Source organism: Lissotriton helveticus, chromosome 2_1, assembly GCF_964261635.1.
Source record: "Lissotriton helveticus chromosome 2_1, aLisHel1.1, whole genome shotgun sequence".
Taxonomy (NCBI): Eukaryota; Metazoa; Chordata; class Amphibia; order Caudata; family Salamandridae; genus Lissotriton; species Lissotriton helveticus.
Genome location: NC_136059.1, coordinates 2,033,765,717 through 2,033,787,597, shown reverse-complemented (window position 1 = coordinate 2,033,787,597; position 21,881 = coordinate 2,033,765,717). Strand labels below are relative to the sequence as shown.

The window sequence follows — 21,881 nt, the reverse complement described above, 5'->3', positions numbered from 1 at the left end:
TTTTACTCTAGTCAAGATTTTCCTTAGTATACAAGAACCTCCTTTAAACTTCTCAAAGCTTTAGATGTGTTTTATTGATTTAACCAAATCAATGACATTTTGTACCAGTCTCATTGTCAAGTTAAAGTAGTTGCTTATTTTATGTTTTCCCTCCCCCAACCCCTCTCCCTCTCCCTCATCCCACCCTCCTCTACCTCCTCTCCCCCTTTCCCCACCCTCTTAATGAGGCATCCAGACTCCATTTAGAGTCTTGAAGTGATGGGCATGCCACGCATGCTCCTAGCTCCTGCCTAATAGTCTTTTTTTTTCAACACTTTCAGAAATGCCGAATTATCCTTAAAACAACCCCTTGCATGAACCTTATACCTAACACCCCCTTCACCTAAATAGCAATCACCCCTCATACCCCGCATACACATAATTAAACAGATAGCTAAACATTGTCCCATCCAGTTTCAAATCCATGCACCTTTAGCATTACTTTATACAAAATTCTTTTCCCCCAGAAGAATACGATTAAGATCAGAGTGACTTAATTAATATGGTATAGTTCAGCTATCAAATTTAACTCAGCCTAAACCATCCAGATACTCCTTAGCTTTAATTTCTGAAATGAAAAACTTTGTTTGACCTTCAAACATTACTTTTAGCCTTGCTGGATTGTTAAGATAGGCCTGTGCCTTTTTGTCCTGAAAAGGCTTAATTAATTGACGTAACCTCCACCGTCTTTCGACAGTGGAGTGACAAAAATCTGGACGGGTAAAATAGGAGATCCCATTACAAATGCGCTTTGCTTCAGGCCTTGCTCTTTCAAAAATAGCCTGACGAAGCAAAAATTTGCCAAAAAACACTAAAATTGCGCGGGGGTATGCTCCTGGTTTTAGTGGCATCTTTAGTGTGAACGACATACGATGAGCACGTTGGACTTCTGCATCGAAGTTCCAATTAGAAAGTTCCGGGAGAGAGTCTCGATGAAATTGTACCACAAAGAGACGAATATCGTCACCCTCCACAGCCTCGGGAACCCCAAGTATTCGCAGATTGTTGCGGCGCTGTCGATTTTCGAACTCTTCAAGTTACATTTCCTTTTGCGAGTGGGAGTTGAAGAAGCTATGTACCAGTCCTTGTGAACTCTTTTTCCTTTCATGTCTTCATTGATTATTATAGCATTTGTCCGAAAAATTATGAATGTGCAAATTTTACATGAAAAATATTTTTGAATTATTAGAGATTTTATGATTCATACGATTGTAACCAATGAACTAATGAGGTTGCACCTGAAACAATTACCCAGGTTACTTAGAAATTTAAATAATGCTATTAATAGCTATGCCAGATTCTCATGTAATACACCATTATTTTAAAATGGATGTAGTTTCTATTGTTCTGTTCAACTTGTCAATCTCATTCCCCCTCATAATCAGTGTCCTGCTGCAAAGCCATCTCTGCCCTTGTTTCCATGAGGCATCAAGTGAATGACATCAATTTATTAACAGTGTACAACATTTGTTAGAAAACTTGCATAATGAATGAAGCCTCCATGAATTACCTAAAGTATCATTTTCAAGGTCTTTGTTGTTTCTTGTTGGAAATAGCCCTCTCTTAAGGGTCACCTCCAATAATTTTGCCTCCACATTATGATGAATTCTTATTTGTTGACCTTAGGACTCTGGGCACTTTACCACTGCTAACTAGTCCTAAAGTGCATGCGCTCCCTGCTTAAAAAGTGGAAAGATTGTCTTATCCACGATTGGCATATTTAATTTATTTATAAGTCTCAAGTAATGTGCACTACCTGTGCCTAGGGCCTGTATATTAAATGCTCCTGGTGGGTCTGCAGCACTCATTGTGCCACCCACTTAAGTAGCCCTTTAACCACCTGGATGCTAAGCCTGTGCCTAGACTTTCAATGTAATTTCCATTGAAGTCAATGGGCACTCCATGACGAGCTGAGCTCGTCGTGAGCGTCCAAGGGGTAAAACATGTCTCTAGCCTGCCATTGCAGAGCCTGTGTGTGGTGTTTTAAACTGCCACATCCACCTGGCCAGTTAACACTCTTACCAGGCCCGAACCGTCCTTTTTAATACATATAAGTCATCCATAAGTTGGACCCTGGACAGCCCAAGGTCAGGGTGCTCTGTGCAAAAAAAGTAGAACATTTACTTTTAAGTTTGCTGCTGCGTTGAGGCATCGGGCACAGTTTGTGTCACCAGTGCGCTTGGAGGGGGCCGCGCACTACCAGCTAGAAGACCATTGTTGTTGGGGGCCTTGTCCAGAGGAGGACGCCACCATGTTCTTGCTCCCCACGGACAGTCAGCATTGCCCGTACTACCAGTACCAGCAGCCCCTGGGTCCCTGGGCAGGCCACAGAACCGGGAGCACCTGAGGCTCATTAGCCTTGAAGCATTCCTAAGAACCTGCAGCAACCGCTGGCGTGGGTGCTGCTGCGTTGAGGCATCGGGCACAGTTTGTGTCACCAGTGCGCTAGAGGGGGCCGCGCACTACCAGCTTGAAGACCATTGTTGTTGGGGGCCTTGTCCAGAAGGAGGACGCCACCCTGTTCTTGCTCCCCACGGACAGTCAGCATTGCCCGGACTACCAGTGCCAGCAGCCCCTGGGCAGGCCACAGAACCGGGAGCACCTGAGGCTCATTAGCCTTGAAGCATTCCTAAGAACCTGCAGCAACCGCTGGCGTGGGTGCTGCTGCGTTGAGGCATCGGGCACAGTTTGTGTCACCAGAGCGCCTGGAGGGGGCCGCGCACTACCAGCTTGAAGACCATTGTTGTTGGGGGCCTTGTCCAGAAGGAGGACGCCACCCTGTTCTTGCTCCCCACGGACAGTCAGCATTGCCCGGACTACCAGTACCAGCAGCCCCTGGGCCCCTGGGCAGGCCACAGAACCGGGAGCACCTGAGGCTCGTTACGCCCTACCTTCTCCACTACATCATTGCCCACTGCCTGTGCAACGCGGGACGCGCGCGGGCGGGCACCGGGCTAAGCCCGGGACAAGGGCGGGACCATCTGCGGCCATCAGGGGCCGGAAGAGGCCGGGCCAGGCAACCCCCCTTGCATTATTATTTTTGTTGGAACATTCGACAACAAGGTACTGTTGATAATATACTGGTTTTTAACCTAATTGACGGCACTACGGGAGAGAACTGTCCATTATATTTAAACATGGACATGGATTAGCCCCCCCGCCAAATACAAGTCGATTGTGCCTAAGATAGTTATTGTATTAATTCGTTGTGCTTTTAATTAATTCACCTCCCCCTAGATTTAGCCATCTAGCGAAATGGGTAAAAAGATTTGTCTAGATAAAAATCCTCCATTAGTGCTGCATACACCTGTTCAGAAACAGACATCAATAGATAGGATGCTAGCAAAAGCTCTGGGGGCAGTAGCTACCGAAATAGAAAGAACGGAAAGGAGATTGTCAATCACACCCAATATAGCCACCAGCACACTGATTTCCAAATTCCCCTACAAAACTGATCCTTCTCTACATGAGCAGCTTAGTGATTCTCCCATAGATCTGGAAACCACAGATGGGGAAACCAGGGTAGGCAGGACTCGCCCTAAGCTTGATAGACACACTAAATCTAACACCAGACTTAAAACCAAACCGCAGCGAAAACGGAAAATTGCACAAGGTAAAAGTGTGGATCCAGTACACTCCCCAAAGCCTAATATGATAGACGATTACCCCGTACCAACTGATGAACATCCCGGGTGGGTCTCGGATTTGGTAACAAACCTAGAGACTCAGCTGAGAGTTATTGTCAAGGAGGAACTGAGGCCATTTTAGAAAGCCTGGAGGGTTTAAAATTAATAATCGCAAAGGGAGCTGACACTATGAATATACCCCAACATGTTAGTAACACCAGAGGTACTGTATCAAACTCCCCAGTTAGAGACCATCCCGCTGCTAGTTTGAGTAGAAGAGTATTATCGCCAACAATTACCATAATCCCAGGTGCACAATTACAGGCAAAGTACACCATGGAAAAAGAACCAGGCAAACCTTCTTCCAATCTAGCGGTGGGAAAAAAGGCCAAACAAACAGTAATAGACCTTGCTGGGGAAACTACAAAGAGCACTGGGACAAGTCAACCAGTAGTAGGCTCTCGGTCTGACCAAGCTAACCTATCTCTTAAACCCCCAAACATAAACCTTCCGCCTGCATCAACACCATATGTGCTGATCTTGGCTGGGATACCGGAGTTGAGAAAGGGGCAGACAGAATCCCATCAAGAATTAAAAAATAAATGCTTACACTGGTTAACAAATCATAGCGATTTCTGCTATGAAAGCCCAGATGAAATCTTAACTACTAGACGGGTGGGGTGGATTGGACAGCGTAACAAAGATATATATGGAAATTGTATAATCATCAATTTCAGGAATCCTGCTGTCACTAAACGAACTTTAGTATCTGTGACAGGGAAGAGTCAGGACAACATCTTATTACGCCCCTTGGGCTTTTTTTTATCCCCCTTTAGCAGCATCATCAAGATACCAGCATGCAATTCGCACGGGGTGGAGATCTCCTGAGCCAAATCATTTCTTGTTTAATAATTATCAAAATTGGACATATCCACATACCTTCAATATACCTACCTCCAATAGATTTAGCCTCCTGGAGGGGGTAGATTGACAGTTGGCAGTCCCTGCAGCACTACAGGAAGGGATCCAGGACAATTTAGCAGACTCTGGCAATGGGGTACGAGTTCCTAAAACGTATCCCCCAAAGAGGGTAGATCTGGGCAGAGAGTTCTTGAGCGGCTCCCGACCCAGTACCGCAACAGGGGATGGGCCCACCCCGCCAGCTGATCCCTCTAGCCCTTTAATTCAGAACAGCGTCGGGAATGTAGTCGCACAGATAATCCCAAACGCAGGTTCTAACATTTATTATTCCAAGGCACAGGAAATACCCAATATAACCCTACCAAATAGAGACATTACAAAAATCTTGTCCTGGAACGTAGCAGGCATTAATAGCAAACTGGATGATCCTGAGTGGAGAATATTCATTGCAGATCATGATATTTGCATGCTGCAAGAGACATGAGCTAGAGACGAAGTTACCATGCAAGAGTTCGCTACTTTCCATATCCCGGCAACCCATGCGGGTGTAGGAAGACTGTCGGGAGGCCTAATTATATGGGTGGGTTCTCATTTAGGCTGTACGGCCTCTCAAATAGATACATCCTCTAAGGATATACTATGCGTACAGTTGTTGTTTCCACTCCATAGCCCCATCACGTTAATCAATGTCTACTCAAGGCCTACCCCAAGAGGAAAGGAGTCGCCTACCCTTGAGGAGTTGGATACAGTTTTATCCATCAATCCAGCAAAAAACATGTTCGTACTAGGAGGGGATTTGAGGGCTTGAACTGTGATATTATATCTGAGGAAGATTCGCTCCTTAAAATCCCAGAATCTGGCTGCCCTCCAGTGCCCAAATGGACACCTCAGGTTATTCAGATGAATTGCATCCTCTTAAATCATTCAATGAGAGCATGCAATGGTAGATCTCATTCTGATTCATCGGCTGCCCCTACATTCCATAGTAAAAATCGTGGGTTTATATTGGACTACATCCTGCTCAACACTACATATTGGGACAGGATGATCGATTTTAAAATACTCCCCTGGATTGACAGTGACCACGATGCATTGGTAGTTGACCTTCACCCTGTCACTCCTACTGTACCACATTGCATTGATCCCCACAATGACCAGGGGAAAACTTTATCTAACTGTAGAAGGCGTATACGATGGGCCAACTTTGCTAAATCCCAGGAAAACATGGGCACCCTTTACGACACACTTCTACTGGTACTCCTCGAAGCCTCTACTCTATACAACCCTGACAGGGATTGTATGGAGAAAGGGGTGATCGAGGAAAACCTTGAAAAATTAAAGAAAATAACATTAGAATTCTTCATCCCAAATAGTCGGACTAAATCCAGCAGGCCCGTGCCCCACCCGTGGTATAATTCACTCTGCCGAAAAGCTAAAAGCTCACTGGTGGCCTCAATTAAACAAACGATCGTCCCCTTATAAAAATAAATAGAAGGGCTTATAAAGAGGCTGTCCAAGGAGCTAAACACAGGTGTGAATTGGAAAATTGGGATCTAGTAAAAACCTCACATGGGGAAAGGGATATGAGATCCTTCTGGGGAATTGTAAACAGGAGCACCCCGGCTCCTGGCAAAGCAATTGAACCGACTCTGGGAGAAGAAGTTTGACGGACTCATTTTGAATCTTTATATAAAGATATAGAGAATCCAGAGTCCCCCCGAGGTGATGATCATTGGGACAATATCCAGGGCCCTAACATAACCATGGAGGAAGTAAATGCTGCAATAGTGAAATTGGCCCCAGGTAAAGCCCCTGGTCTAGACAAAATCCCGGGGGATCTCTTCAGGAGCGAACCAGAAATTTGGGCCCCCTATTTGATGGTCATTTTTATTGCAATCTTGTCGGGTATGAAAATTCCTCAAAGTTGGAAAGGGGCATAAATAATTCCCATTTTTAAAAAGGGCTCCCCTTTATTGCCAAGTAATTACAGACCAATTAGTCTGATAGACATCCCACAAAAAATCTTTGCTCGAGTCCTATTACTGATACTCCAATCCTGGATGGACGAAGAGAGTGTTCTCTCTCCACTCCAGGCAGGGTTTATGGAAAAATTGTCTACCCTAGATCAGGTTTTAAGACTCCAGCTACTCCACTGGAAGACGGTTTGCTTTGAGAGGGGAAGCTTGTACCTGATATTTATTGATTTGAGGTCAGCTTTCGACCTGGTGCCCAGGTCAAAACTATGGTCTGTCTTACTGCAGCAGGGAGCCCCGGCATATCTTGTATACCTCATACAACGCCTGCATGCAAACAACTTTGCGCAGATAAGATATGGTAAGGATGGCAATCTATCGGCCCCGATACCGATTGAACGAGGCGTGCGCCAGGGTTGCGTACTTGCTCCGACAATATTTAGCCTTTACATAAATGATCTTATCAAAGTGTTGAATGAGGAAAAAGACCTAGATGCCCCCAAACTAGCTTAAAAAAAAATCTCGGCGATGATGTTTGCCGATGATACGCTCTTGGTATCTAAATCCCCTATGGGACTCCAAAGGGTGTTGGACAAATTTCAAATGTTCTGCGAGGATAGAGGGCTCAAGATCAACCTCCAGAAAACGAAATTTAAGGTTTTTAACAAACCTAAGAGCACTCGTCCAAACCCACTATTAAACAACGTACCCTTAGAAAGAGTAACATCATTTACGTATCTAGGCATCACAATCACCGAGACAATGGATTGGGGTGCACATATAGGGAAATCAACACTAAAATTAGCTCAGTCTACAGGGGGAATTCTGAAGGTCTACAATAATTCCAATAAAAGCGCTGTCAGTCCGGCACTGGACATTTATAAGGTCCAGGCCTGTGGAGGTGCACTGTATGGAGCTGAACTGTGGGGACACTGTAGGCCCAAGTCCTTACTGCAGATAGAGAACCAATATAGCAGGAACCTTTTTAATCTACCGCGCAGCACCCCCTTAGTCCCTCTCCGTTTAGATCTGGGTTTAATGGAACTAGAGGCAGTGTTATGCCTTAGATCCCTTTTATATTGGCGTCGCATATGGTCGACCCTGGAACTTATCACCTACAGAGAGGAACTGTCTGAAGTACTAGAAATTAGGGGCGCTGCTAGGCTTCCAAGGTTCACCCACATCAAACATCTACTAGTTGATATGGGTTTGGGGGACTGCTGGTCTAACCCGGAGGCAGCTTGTTGCCAAGTGTCTAAAAAACAACTAAAAAGCATTTACAAGAACTACAGAATGGGCTTGTTACATTCTAATTCCAACTTATGTAAAACATCCCTAACCTTTTTGGAAATTAAGGACAGACCTGTCTTTGAAAGAGTTCTTGACCTAATTAAACCCCCGGCAGCTAAAAAACTCTATCTGCAGTTTAGATTTGGAGTTCTACCCCTGCGTTGTCTGACCACTAAATGGAACCGGCAAAATGAGTCCAGGTGCCCCGCTTGTGACCATCCAGGGGAATCCGAGCTCCATGTCTTTTTTGCATGCCCGGGGTATAGTAAATTGAGAAGGAGATGGTTAGCCCAGATATGTAGAAACCTAGGCAGCGGGACCTGTGTTGAAACATTCAGGATACTGAAATGCGATCCTACTACCCCAATTGTCTATTCTGTGGCGGGTTTTCTCTTCTGAATGTGGTGTACAAGAGGGATATTTCTTAAATCTCCAATTGTCTTAGCATCTAAGAACTAGCTATTGTCCCTTCATTATACGAATTGGTTGTGGGAGGAAGGGTAAGTCCAACAAGGGTGGCTATTATATGCCTATAACTTCTGAATAATGCACCAGGCACTTTGTAATTAAATCTCATGCTGCTATGTATAGAGTTGGGGCGGTAGATATAATTATGACTATATTCTCTTTTAACTATATGTTCTAATTCATTTTTAAATTGCATATATGCCATGGTTTCTGTTATTTTAATGCCCTTTTTAAAATTGTTGCAAATTTTTTTAAATATATGTGATATAATTCTGCACTTTTTGGGCCATGTTGGCCGTAATAAAGGTACAATTGACTGACTTGACTTTTAAGTTTTACCTGTCCTGGTGAAGAAAAACTCTTAAATTAGTTTTTCACAACCGCAAGGCTTATCTCTCCCATAGGATAACATTGGGAACACCTTACCACATTTTATAAGCGCAATTTCCATTTGAGAGGAGATTGGACCCCCAAGTTAGTGTCTTTGGGATCAGAATTCAAAATCACAACTCGTGGTGAAGTCGGATTTTAAATTGTAATTCTGAAACTGACACTTTTTGAAGGTTCTACGCAAACAAATTATGGACGGAATGCAGAATAAATCATACATTCACCCCCAGTCAAAAGATCTGGGTTAAATCCATCGTTCTTTTGCTTACCATGCCACTCTAGTTTAGACTCATCCACATGCAAATCAGTCTTGACCCTGTGCTTCATGGGAACAGTCCAGACCGAACTGCCAAGCCAGGTCCTCCCTGGACCGGAAACAAGCATCCTAGGACCGGTTTCTGGATATTCCCCTTTATCAGCCAGGTTAGCTTGAATCCAGTGGCACAGTGAGCAAGGGACCAACATCTGGGCATACCCATCCCACTTAGGGTGAAAAGTTCTATTCAAACAAATGATGGACGGAATGCAGAGTAAATTATACATTCACCCCAGTCAAAAGATCGGGGTTAAATCCATTGTTCATTTGCTCACCGTGCCATGCCAGTTTAGACCCAGGCATATGCAAATCAGTCTTGACCCTGTGCCTCATGGGAACAGTCCAGACCGAACTGCCAAGCCAGGTCCTCCCTGGACCGGAAACAAGAATCATGGGATCGGTTTCTGGGTATTACCCTTCATCAGCCAGGCTAGCTTGAATCCTGTGGCACAGTGAGCAAGAGACCCACGTCTAGGCATACCCATCCCACCTAGGGTGAAAAGTGCTACGTAAACAAATGATGGACCGAATGCAGAATAAATCATACATTCACCCGCAGTCAAAAGATCTGGGTTAGATACATCGTTCTTTTGCTCACCATGCCACCCAGTTTAGACCCAGCCATATGCAAATCAGTTTTGACCCTGTGCCTCATTGGAACAGTCCAGACCGAACTGCCAAGCCAGGTCCTCCCTGGACTGGAAACAAGCATCCTGGGACCAGTTGGCTATGAGGACAAAAGAGAAGCAGGCTTATGTGTGAGCTACATTTAACAATAACAGGGTAGGGTTCCTTTGTAGCTCAGGAAGTGCCTGGACACTTTCCCCTAGGCCATCCTGTTCATGGAGAAAAGCATGCCCCCACACCCAAGCCCTTTGTCACCTGTCTGGAAGCAATACACATTTCACCACAGGAGAGAACAGTCAGTTGACTTTAAACACTGGCAGAAAGGCGTAATTGGCCCAGGCAGAAAAATGGCTAGTTTCTAAGAGTGCTGTTTTCAAAATACTACTATAAAATCCGACCTGACAATTAAGTTGGATTTTAAATTACGATTAAAATTAGCCCTTGGTTCCTTTTCCTAGCTACTCCTAAACTGAAGTTATGCATTAAAGGAAGTTGTAATGAAACCCAGTACTTTTCTGTAGAAGAGCCAGCCGTACAACAGTGAAAAACGACTTTGGAAAGTTTTAACTGCCAGGGCATGTAAAACATAAGTACACATTTCCTACTTTTCAAATACGATACACCCTGCCCTGTGGCCAAGTAGAACCTGCTTTAGGAGAGACTTATAAATATTAAAAAGGAAGGCCTAGGCCCACCTAAAGGTTTATTTGCCGGGCAAAACTGACAGTTTCAAAACTGCCTACCCAGGCAGCAGGGGCAAGCCTGGAGACATGCTTCACATTTTCACATTAATGGTGGCACAATATGTGCTGCAGTCCACTAGAGACATTTTTCTTACAGGCCCTGAGTACACTTTGGTACCGTTAATTAGGGACCTACAGGTAAGTTAAATATGCCAATCAGGAATGTAGCCAATTTTGACATTTGAGGGGTCGGAGCACAAGCAACTGAACTTGGGCCTGGTTAACAGTGCCCCAGTGTGCAGAGTCACAAAACTAGCTGCATCAGTCCAGAAAAAAATAGGGGCGACATTTTCCTACACTGATAGGACCAAGTTTTAACTTGCACGGTTTGAGCAACAATTTAATCTCCATCATCATGTGTACGTAAAACAATATCCAACTCAGGCACACTAACCCTGAGAAAAGCTGTACTCAGCACGGAGACATTATACTTGAGAAAGGCTGAAGTCCCCACAAGTGATTTGAGCCAAGTGCCCCTTTCATAGAATCATGTTTCACAATTTCACATGACACATACATACGTTCTTCTGATAAAAGTCAGTTTTGCATTTAGGCTTTATGCACACCTCTGATGGTTCATACAGGTCATAATACGTAAAATGATCATTGTTCGAAAGCAAGTTTTACAATTATCAATGATGAATTAAGCGTGTTTATCATGGGCTCTGTAGCACACTACCTTCTGTGCTGAAGCGTGCTAGCTATTTCTACGAGGTACAGATTACCTTTAATTTTCAATGGTCGTATTTGACCTCCCCATTTCCTCTTTTCATAACTGGACAGGTGTCTTGGCACGTGAACTGCATACGGAATGCCTGTAAATATCTTACTGTTCAGTCTTGCTGAGAAATAATTTGTTCTATTTACCCTGGGTGATTTATTTACTGGGAAAGTCAACAACAGTTTTATTGCCGGATTCATTTGAAGAGTACGGTGCAACGATTACCAAATTGATTCAATAACCTATAGTCGGGCTTTAAATCATAAAATACTTGCGTGATTTAAACTTCAGATCTGCAGTGAGAAACTCAGCAAAAAAAACCCTTGATGAATTTTACTCCTCGAGGCAGTCCGCTGAAGTAAAACAAAGGCACATCCTCAATTATTGCAGTGTCTTGACAAATTAGTAACCTATTTTGTACTACTGGGATTAAACACCTTTGTTTTACTCAAAGAATTCATAAACTTAAGTGAGGAGAGCTGCCCTTCTCGTTTATAATTAAATGCATGTTGCACTTTAGTTTTCGTTCAATAAAGAGTATACACTGACTATGCTAGAAATTAATTAGAGTTCCACTCTTCCAAAGCATTCAAACTTCATACTTTGTAAGCTGTCTCCTCAAAAGTTGTTCTCTGTAAGCATATTTCTTTCTACTTTGGTCTGGTGTAAAATTCGTCACCCTAGTCAACTTTATCCAACAGACATGTTTCTATTTACGGTTCAACAATATAATAACTCTTCTTCCGTTGGAAGAAAAATATTATGTATATACTAAATTTCGCAACAAACTACAGGAGAAAACTACCTTTCGAATTATTATGTGTGTTTATTAATATTCAAAAAGAGCATTAGCAGCTATACGCACATAATACGCTGAATACAAATGTCTTTTTATAATTCTCCTATGGTTATTCTAGATGTAATCACTGGAGAAGCAATTTATATTTTAATATTGTAAAATATGTAGTTTTTAAAATGAAAACTGCCTGATATAAGTAATGATCGGTGTGTATATATGGGAGTAGGTTATTGTCAGCAATAAGATGCAAGATTTTAATACTAGAAAAGCTACAGACTTTTATATTTCAGATCTATATACACAGTATATACGGTAATAAAAAGAGACTTTACATGGAGCCAATACCATAAGTTAATATTTGCAAGTTCTAATGAAATCAGCATAGCAATATACAAACAAACCAAGCCATTACACTACACCTTTAACCCCTTTGCTGCTAGGCCTTTCCCCACCCTGTGCTAAGCCTTTTTTTGGCTATTTGGGGTAGTTTGCGCTCAGGGCCCTGTACCTTTTTGACCACATAAGGTATCTACACCAAATTTGCGTCCTTTTTTCCAACATCACAGGAATTTTAACCCCTTCGACGCTGATGACGAGCTGGGCTCGTCATGGCGTAGCCTCCTCGCTCGCTCATGACGACCCCAGCTCGTCACGTAAAGTGAGATTTAAAAAATCTCAGCGTACGAGCGGGACTTCGCCCGCACGCATGCGGTTAAAGGTGCCCAGGGTTTGTGTATTCCTCTGGAGGGGACCCAAAAATTAGACGAAAGACAGATTAAAGCATCTGGTTATTTCTCTGCAAATAGTATCAACAAACGGGGTGTGGTGCTGAAATCACCATCTTCCCAGCTTTCAGGTACAAGTAGACTTTCGTCAGAAAACCAACATTTTATACACAGTTTTGGCATGTTTCTGGGACATAGACTATTTTTGCTATTTTTGTGCTTTCAACCTTTTTCCAGTTAATGGTAAAAATGGGTATTAAAGCAATGATTTATCCTGGAAAGCTGTACATTTCTGAAAAGTAGACAACATTTTGAATTCAGCAAGGGATCATTTATGTAGAGATCCTTCACGGTTTTCACATGGAAAATAGAACAAAATAGAAAATTAGTTAAAAAAACAGCCATTTGTGCCGTTTTCACCTGTAACATCTACTAAGTATGACAGATGTTTGAAAGCAATATACCGTTACATACTCTGGACCCTTCTGGTTGTGGGGATATATAGGACTTGTAGGTTCACCAAGAACCTGAGCAACCCAGAGCCAATAACTGAGCAGCATCTTGCAATGGTTTTTTATTGTGTCCCAGGTGTGTAGCAATTCATTTGGAAAAATATAAACAGGGAAAAATCGGTATGAAAGTCACCTATGTATTTCTGAAATGGGAACAAAATTTAGAGTCTGGAAACAGTAGCTATTTGCACATCTCGAAATTGTGGGTACCCATACCAGCTTGTGAATTATAGGCCATTTTTCAAAGTGACTTCTTTTGTACACATTGTTTTACATTTGGAAGGCTGAAATGCATTGAAAGTCAATCGGTAATAACAGTTGCTCCACAATTTTGTGTTCCCCTAAGACTCCCTATAAAAATGATACCTCACTTGTGTGGGTAGGTGTAATGGTCGCGACAGGAAACGGCTCACCACATTTTCACAGTGAAAACTGACCCTTTTTTTTGCAAAGTTCCTAGCTGTAGATTTTTAACACTAGCTCTACAGGCACCTAGGCAAAACTTGAGGTTTACAGGTGGTTCTGGGTATGAAAATGTTGGGGGACCAACGTAAGTCATATCTCACTGGACTCCCCCGGGTTCTAGTTTTCAAAAATGTGTTGGTTTGGTAGTTTCCCAAGATGGCCGCCGAGCTCAGGGCCAAATCCCAAGTGACCCCCTTGCAAAACGATGTTGTTTTGTGATAGGTAATTTTGATGTCTCCTAAGTGCGTTTTGGGCTCCTGCCTGTCGCGGGTACTTGACCCAACCACGCAAGTGAGGTACCAATTTTATTGGGAGACCTGGGGGAACGCTGGGTGGTAGGACATTTGTGGACCCATGCAGATTCCAGTAATTTCCCACACAGAAATTTGAGAAAAATGTAAGTTTGTCATCACAATTTGAGGTTTGCAGGGGATTCTGGGTAGAGAAACATTGGGGGATCCACGCAAGCCATACCTCCTTGGACTCCCCAGGTCTCTAGTTTTCAGAAATGTGTAGGTTTAGTAGGTTTCCCTACTGCCCTGATCTGCCCCCCAGGGGGGTCAGAAAGACTGGAATTTTGTGGGGGGGAGGGTTGGGGCGCATTGGCATGCACATCTTGGGCAACCCCCACCCCTAAATTCATCTGTAAAAAAAGCCCCTGTGGTCTAGTGGGCTTTCTGCCTCCCAGGGGGACAGATTGGGGGCTACTGCCCCCATTGGCCTTTCGGCGGGCAGAAAGACTGTAATTTTGCAGGGGATATTGGCATGACCATATTGTGAAATCCCCACCCAAAATTCATCTGTAAAAAAACCATGGTGTCTAGTGGGTTTTCTGCTCCGGGGGGGACAAATTGGGGGCTTGTGCCTCCATATGCCCCCCGGGGGAGTCAGAAAGACTGTAATTTGCAGGAGGCATTCACATTCCCATATTGGGCAGCCCCCACCCCAATTTGATTTTTTTTTTAAATCCCTGGTTTCCAGGGGGGGGAGAATGTGCATCTAGAAAGCAAAACTGGAATGAGCTTCTTGGCTCATTTCAGTTTCAGTTTCACTGAAATGACGTCAGTGCCAAGTGCACGCTGATTGTCATTTCAGGGAAACAAAGCAGGTAGCCTTGGGAGCTGGGGAAGCTCTCCTGAGGCTGTTGGAGGGTATAAGGGGGGGTAAAGGGAATCCCCCTGGGGCATGCACCGGGGGCCATCCGACACACATGAGCACTGGTGCATTGGCCCCCGGCAGTCCAAAGTACCGAAGGGGTTAAGGGAGCCAATTGCCTTGTCATCTAATTAGTGATGCACATGAATGAATGGATGAATGAGATTCCCACTGTCCCTACCTACTATCCAGCGAAACCACAGCCAAGGTAACGGACTTGGCAGAATCAGCGAGGAAAGAATGCCCAATTGAACTTGACTCTGGACTGGTACTGTGAAGAGACCAGAGGTGTAGGATAAGTGTGAGGCCCTCAGGATGCCGGTGAAATACCAGTACTCCTAATATTTTTTCACTTACCCGGAGAGGGGGGGTGAGCCCCGGGGGTCTCTCGCTTCTGGCTCCAAGTGCTCCAGCACCTACCCGCTCTGGGGACAGTGGCAGGTGGGGAGTTTGACTGGGGCGGTACACCTGACAAACGATAATGCAGGTCTCCTAAGGCGAGCTTAGGGAGGACAGAAACCTCCCACAGAAGGGCAAAAGATCACTTGTATACAACAACAACAAGAGAGAAAGGGCTCAAAGGACACTCCTGTACCCCATTCTAAATATAACTAACAACGAAGGAGTGACTAAAAAAACTAATGAAAAAAGTGTCTAAAGTGAAGTGGGACGTGGAAAAGGTAAATACTTTTTAATATTACCCTCACTCACCCAACTAATGGGTGACATGCTTCATCATTAGGTATTTTTCACCTGACAGGTAAAAGACCTATCTGGTGTGCTGCGACACCTGCAGTTGCAGTGGAGCTGGATTGAATAAAAACCAGTGAAAGAATAGTGAACGTGATAAAATTAAAAAGGTGCGGACACTGATCCAAACCAAACTTTAATAAAGATCAATGTGAGCATCTGTATAAAAAAGGAGATGAGAAGGACATTTTTAAATTTAAATTTGAGTCAAATTATCCTAATCATTAGGTCGACATGTTTCTGCTCTTGTGGGCCAAGTCAGCCGAGCTTTCATCAGGACCAAAAAACAATTTCAACACCGGGCGGTATGCACACTCTAAGGTGCACCCTAACCTCAGCGTTATTTCAAGTCTTACTCAACTCACGGTTCTTAATACCGGTTAACCCTGGGATTTCCAGGTAATAGGGATGTGAAACCGAAGTCTGCCTCACGTCATGGACAAAAGTGGTGGGGGTTACTTCACATCGGAGGGAATTGCGCTCCGATGGCTCCCCGCGTGTGACCTAAAGAGTTCACAACCACTGCCCAAAAGATCACTTGATCACGATTTTCAGTATGAATACAGACCGTGAAAGCGGAGCCTCACGATCCTTCTAACTTTTTGGGTTGCAAGCAGGAGATGTCAGAAAAGTTACCACAGGAAGAACTGGCTTGTGGCGGCCAAGCGTTCATAGCGACATCGCTTTTTTATCCTTAGATGTCAGCTCTTCCTATCATTGTGAAGCATAATTCACCAAGCGTTGGATTGTTCACCCCCTTTAATAGGGAACGTGATCTGGGTTTAGACAATCGTGAGGCAGGTTAGTTTTACCCTACTGATGATGTGTTGTTGCAATAGTAATCCTGCTCAGTACGAGAGGAACTGCAGGTTCAGACATTTGGTGTATGTGCTTGGCTGAGGAGCCAATAGGGCCAAGCTACCATCTGTGGGATTATGACTGAACGCCTTAAAGTCAGAATACCCCCCAAACCGTACCAATACCGCAGTGCCGCAGAGCCTCGGTTGGCCTGGGATTGCCAGCCTCTCTCGGGGGGGGGCGGTGCATAGAGCCGCTTGCTTGGGGACCAGAGCGATGATGGAAGGGGGCCGCCTCCATTGTCCTTAATGCATCAAATGTTGGTGGGGCACTCAGTGCTAAATCATTCGTAGACGATGTGATTCTGTGTCAGGGTTTCGTATGCAGCAGAGCAGCTACCTCGCTGCGATCTATTGAAAGTCATACTCTAAGCCAAGCTTTTGTCTCTCTGTGTGTGGGTGCTTGCGGATGCCCTCCTCCACCACACCCGGGGGTGGGTCCCTCTGCCACCGAGCCAGCGGGAGGGATGACGAGGGAGTGACCGGGGCCTGCGGAAGGCCACCTCCACCATGTGCCCACAGACACAGGGGCTTCCACCTTCTGTCCTTGCCCCACCAGGTTGCGGGGTCACGGGCCACCATCCCTTGCGGGTCAGCAGGGCAACCAGATCGCATGGGTCGGCCGGGCTCCCCTTCCCACTGCTCTCACACAAGTCAAGCAAGAAGGCGAGCAGCCCCAGGGAGAAGCCTCCCAAGCAGCGGCCTTAGAGCACCTGGCCTCCCTTGCCATCGTCGGACTGCAAGGGCGACTGGATCTGGCTGTCTCAGGCTATCTGGGCACTGGGTCGTCCCGGGCCATCAGGTAGCCTAGCTGTGCGACCAGATGGCCATGCGGTCTGGGTGACCAGATGACCCTGGGAATCAGATGGCTTAATAGTCGAGGAAGTGGGCTACACGGGCAGGCCGGTGGGCAGAGGACGTGGCCTGGGCTTAACCTTCCTTGGTTCCTAACCTCCTGGCTCCTGGAAAGTGGAAGGCACCCCCGCCTGACTCAGCAGCCTGATGCCCAAGGGTCTGGGTGTGGGGGGCGACAGTCAGTAGCCAGGGCAGGGCGGCTGCAGAGTGGGGAGACCTGTCTAGCTCCCCGCTGTCTCCATGGGAAGGAGCGGCAGGAGGCCAGCCCTCCGTGAAAGGGGTGTTGAGCTGGATCTGGAGCCCCTGGAGAGCTTGGGGAAGCCCCGAGCAGGGGACGCCTGCGCCCGGTCTGGTATGAAAATGACTTGTGAATGTCCTGGACTGCCCTGGGGGTCCACCGCGGCCTGAGGAGGCTCTCCCCGGCCTGGCCTAAGGTTCGGAAGCTGGGACCGAGCCCGGGGATTGAGCTCTGTCGGGCGGGTTCTGTGTTGCATGAGCCCCCGTCATCTCCGTCAGCCCAGGGTCTGGGTGCTGGGGACAGGGTCCACCGGGGCCTGGGGAGGCTTCCCCGTGCTAGAGTTCTGAAGCTGGTACCTGGCATGGGGCATGAAATCTGTCCGGCGGGCCCTGGGGTGCATGAGCCCCCTAATCCTGCATGCCAGCCGAGGGTCCAGGCGATGGAGTCGGGGGATCCACTGGGGCCCGGGGAGGCTCTCCCATGCCTGGCTAGGGTTCCGAAGCTGGGACCGGGCCGAGGGCTTGAGCTCCATTCAGCGGACCCCGGGGTGCATGAGCCCCCTATCCTGCATGCCAGCTGAGGGTCCGGGAGTTGGGGATGGGGGTCCATCAGGGCCCGGCGAGGGTCTCCCATGCCTGGCTAGGGTTCTGATGCTGGGGATGCCTGTTCCTGGTCTGGGATGGAAACGACTTGTGGATGTCCTGCGCCACCCAGGGGGTCCACCAAGGCCCGGGGAGGCTCTCCCCGGCCTGGCCTAAGGTTCTGAAGCTGGGATTGGGCCCAGGGCTTCAGCTCCGTCCAGCGGGCCCCAGGTGCATGAGCAACCCCGTCCCACAAGCCAGCCGATGGTCAGGGCACCGTTGCCGGGGTACAAAGGGGCCCGGTGAGGCTCTCCCATGCCTGGCTAGGGTTCTGAATTTGGGACCATACCTGGGGCTTGATCTCCATCTGGTGGGCCCTGGTGTGCATGAGCCCTCCATCCTGCATACCAGTCGAGGCTCGGGCGCCGGGGACGGGGGTCCGCCGGGGCCCGGGGAGGCTCTCCCATGCCTGGCTAGGGTTCTGAAGCTGGGACATGGCCCGGGGCTTGAGCTTCGTTCAGTGGGCCCAGGGTGCATGAGCACCCTATCCTGCATGCCAACTGAGAGGCCGGGCGCTGAGGACGGGGGTCCATCGGGGCCCATGGAGTATTTCATGCCTGGCTAGGGTTCTGAAGCTGCGATAAAGCCCAGGGCATGAGCTCCATCCGGCGGGCACCGGGGTGTGGAAGCCACCTGTGCTGCAAGACAGCCGAGGGTCCTGGTGCTGGGGATGGAGGGTTCCATCGGGGGCCCAGGGAGGCTCTTCAATTAAGGCTCAGGTGGGCAGATGGCCATCCTTTGGTGCCTGGCCTTCTGGTTACGCCTTTCTCATCGGCCATCTGATCATGCTCAGTGCTTTTCAATGGACAATCAGATGGCGGGCTGCCCTGGAAGTCCCGATGAGGCATTGTCCACCTCCCCGATCCCAGCCAGGGCTCCAGGAGGTCGGGCACCTTCACGCCCTTGGTCTCCACCGTCACTCGGTGCGCAAGGGTTACCAGAAAGAGGGGTATCTTTCCTCCGGATCACTAGGGACAGGCTATGCCGGAACCCCTCATGGGCTGGCGGTTCTCAGCCGGTGACCAGATGGGCTAGGACTGGACAACATCTCCCTACTGTCCCGAGCTCCCTCGTCTGGCATGCCACATGGCAAAGTGCCCAGACGGGCTCCATCGGGCCACGCCCAGTCCTCCCTTAGGTATCCATACCCAAGAGTTCTTGCCAGAGGCCCCCACCCTGGGCTCCGCCCTCTGCTATGGCATGGGGTCGGGACCCATTGGGCATTCCCCAGCTTGGCTGGTTGCAGGAGCTCTGGCTGGGGCCCTTGTTATGTTATGTTATGTTAAATGTTATTTCTATAGCGCACGGCTACTCAATAAGAGTGTCCCGGCGCTTGACTTAGACAGCTCAGTGTAAAAACATAACACCATAAAACAGAGACAGACAGGGGAAAGAAAGACCTCCTAAAGGTTAAAAAGCCAGGTCTTAAGGCTCTTCCTGAACAGAAGCAAATTAGGTGTGCGCCGCAGGGCCAAAGGCAAAGTATTCCACAACTGAGGGGCCCTCAGACTAAAGGAGCGACCCCCGGTACGGGCCTTCCTCACTCGGGGGACCACAGCCAAAAACAAAGATTCCGACCGCAGAGATCGGGCCGGGCAATAAAAGACGAGCCTGCGCTGTAAGTACCTTGCTCCAGAGCCAAAAAGCGCTTTGCGAGCCAGGGTCAACGCTTTAAACATAATCCGCTTCCGGATGGGCAGCCAGTGAAGCGACTGCACCAACCCGGATGCTCTCGCTCACCTATGGAGGCCAAAGATGGCGCGCGCCGCAGAGTTCTGCACAACCTGCAGCCGCTGTACAAGATAGTCCGGAAGACCTAAATAGAGGACGTTGGCATAGTCCAGTCTGGAGCCAATTAAGGCTTGCACAGTGATCTTTCTATGCTCTTCTGTGAGCAAAGGCAGGAACTTCCGGAGCATCTTGAGAATGCCAAAGCAAGTGCCCGTCAAACCAAGAATATGTGATCTCAGCGTCAGATTATTATCAATCTTGACTCCCAGATTTTTTGCCACCTGGGATGCCTGAGCAGGAGGACACATATCCATTGGCCACCAGGCCTGCCAGTCAGGGTCCAAGGAACAACCAAAGAACAGTACCTCCGATTTGTTGGAATTCGCTTTGAGGCTGTTCTGCTGAAACCAACTGAAGACCATCCCTAAACAACCCCGAATGCTCTCTCCATCAAAAGCCTGATCTTTCCTACACGTGAAGAGCAGTTGCGTGTCATCAGCGTAGGACACGATCTGGGCCCCAAAGGACTCCACCAGTGCCGCCAGAGGGGTCATAAAGATGTTAGAAAGAGTCGGGCTCAACACAGAACCCTGCGGAACTCCGACTCCCAAAGGCGGCATCTCAGCGGAGCTCGGGGAGGCCCAGACCGTTTGTCGGTGGCCCTCAAGAAAAGATGTAAACCAGTTGAACACCGTCCCCCTCAGACCGATGTCAGAAAGTCTGGAGAGGAGCGCCTCATGGGGGCGGTGTCAAAGGCCGCCGACAGATCAAGCATGACAAGCATGGCCTTGCCTCCTGAATCCAGGGTCTCCCTGATGACCTCTGACACCTCCAGGAGGGCCGTCTCCGTACTTAAATTAGGGCGGAAACCGGATTGCGAGGGGTGCAGCAGGTCATTAGATTCTAGAAAGCTAGAAAGAACGCCATGCACATGTTTCTCCGTGATTTTAGCCAGTGCCGGAAGGAGAGAAATCGGCCGGTAGTTGGCCAAAACCTCTGCGTCTAACCCAGGCTTCTTGAGGAGGGGAATCACCATAGCCCTTTTCCAGGACCGCGGGACCCTCTCCTCACTCAAGGACAGGTTCAGGAGAGGGTTGACCAATGGGTTAACCACAGCCGCCATCCTGGCCAAAAATTTGGCCGGACAGGGGTCTAATGGCGAGCCCGATTTAAGATTGGCCAGAAGTGCAAGGGAAGCATCGGTTGAGACAGAGGGAAACTCCGCCAGAACAGCATCCCTAGTGGTCAACGGAACAAGTCCGGCCACTGTGCTAGAAAATACTTTGACAGACCTCTCTGTAAAGGAATCCTGAATAGATATAATCTTGTCCGTGAAGAACTTGGCAAGATCGCAGACCCACGACTCAGATGGCGCTGTTAGAGGCAAGTTGGATCTGGGGGCCGTGAACTCCCTCACCACAGCAAAGATCTCTTTGCATGAATTGGAAGCAGCCTCTATCCTCCTGGCAAGATAGTCCTTTTTCTCACGGAGAATGTCATGATGGTAGGCTTTGACTGCTATCCTGTAAGCGAGTCTAGCCTCCAAGTCATACGGGAGGCGCCACGCCCTCTCAGCCACCTTACACTGGCGACGAGTGGCACACAGTGCCTCAGTAAACCAAGGTGCAGAGACCCGCTTAGCCGTTGGCAGCCCTGGCGAGGCCTGCCCTGCCCTGCCCTGTATCTGCCAGCCCGGGACCTCTGATCAGGCCCAGGGGTGGAATTGGGCTCCCTGTGCCTGAGACTCAGCTGTGGTCCGCGAACCACCAGGACGCAGAGCCCCATAGCCCTCCAAAGGGCAGGCAGGAGCCCTCCCACCAAGGTTTGGGCAGGCAGATTGGCATCCTTCAGGCCCATCCATCAGGTCACGCCTTTCCCCTGGGCCATCTGGTCACGCGCATGCTTTCCAATGGGGCAACCAGATGGCCCGGCTGCCATGGAAGTCCCAATGAGGGCTCATTTGCCTCCCCGATCCCAGTCAGGGCCCCAGGAGGTCAGGTGCGTCCGCGCCTTGGGTTCACTCCGTCACTCGGTGCACA

The 21,881-nt window shown here is 47.8% G+C and overlaps 1 pseudogene; it reads left to right on the top strand.

Moving 5' to 3' along the window:
* Positions 1-14,991: 14,991 nt before the first annotated feature.
* Positions 14,992-16,759, top strand: LOC144820824 (28S ribosomal RNA; annotated as a pseudogene).
* The last annotated feature ends 5,122 nt before the right edge of the window (positions 16,760-21,881 follow it).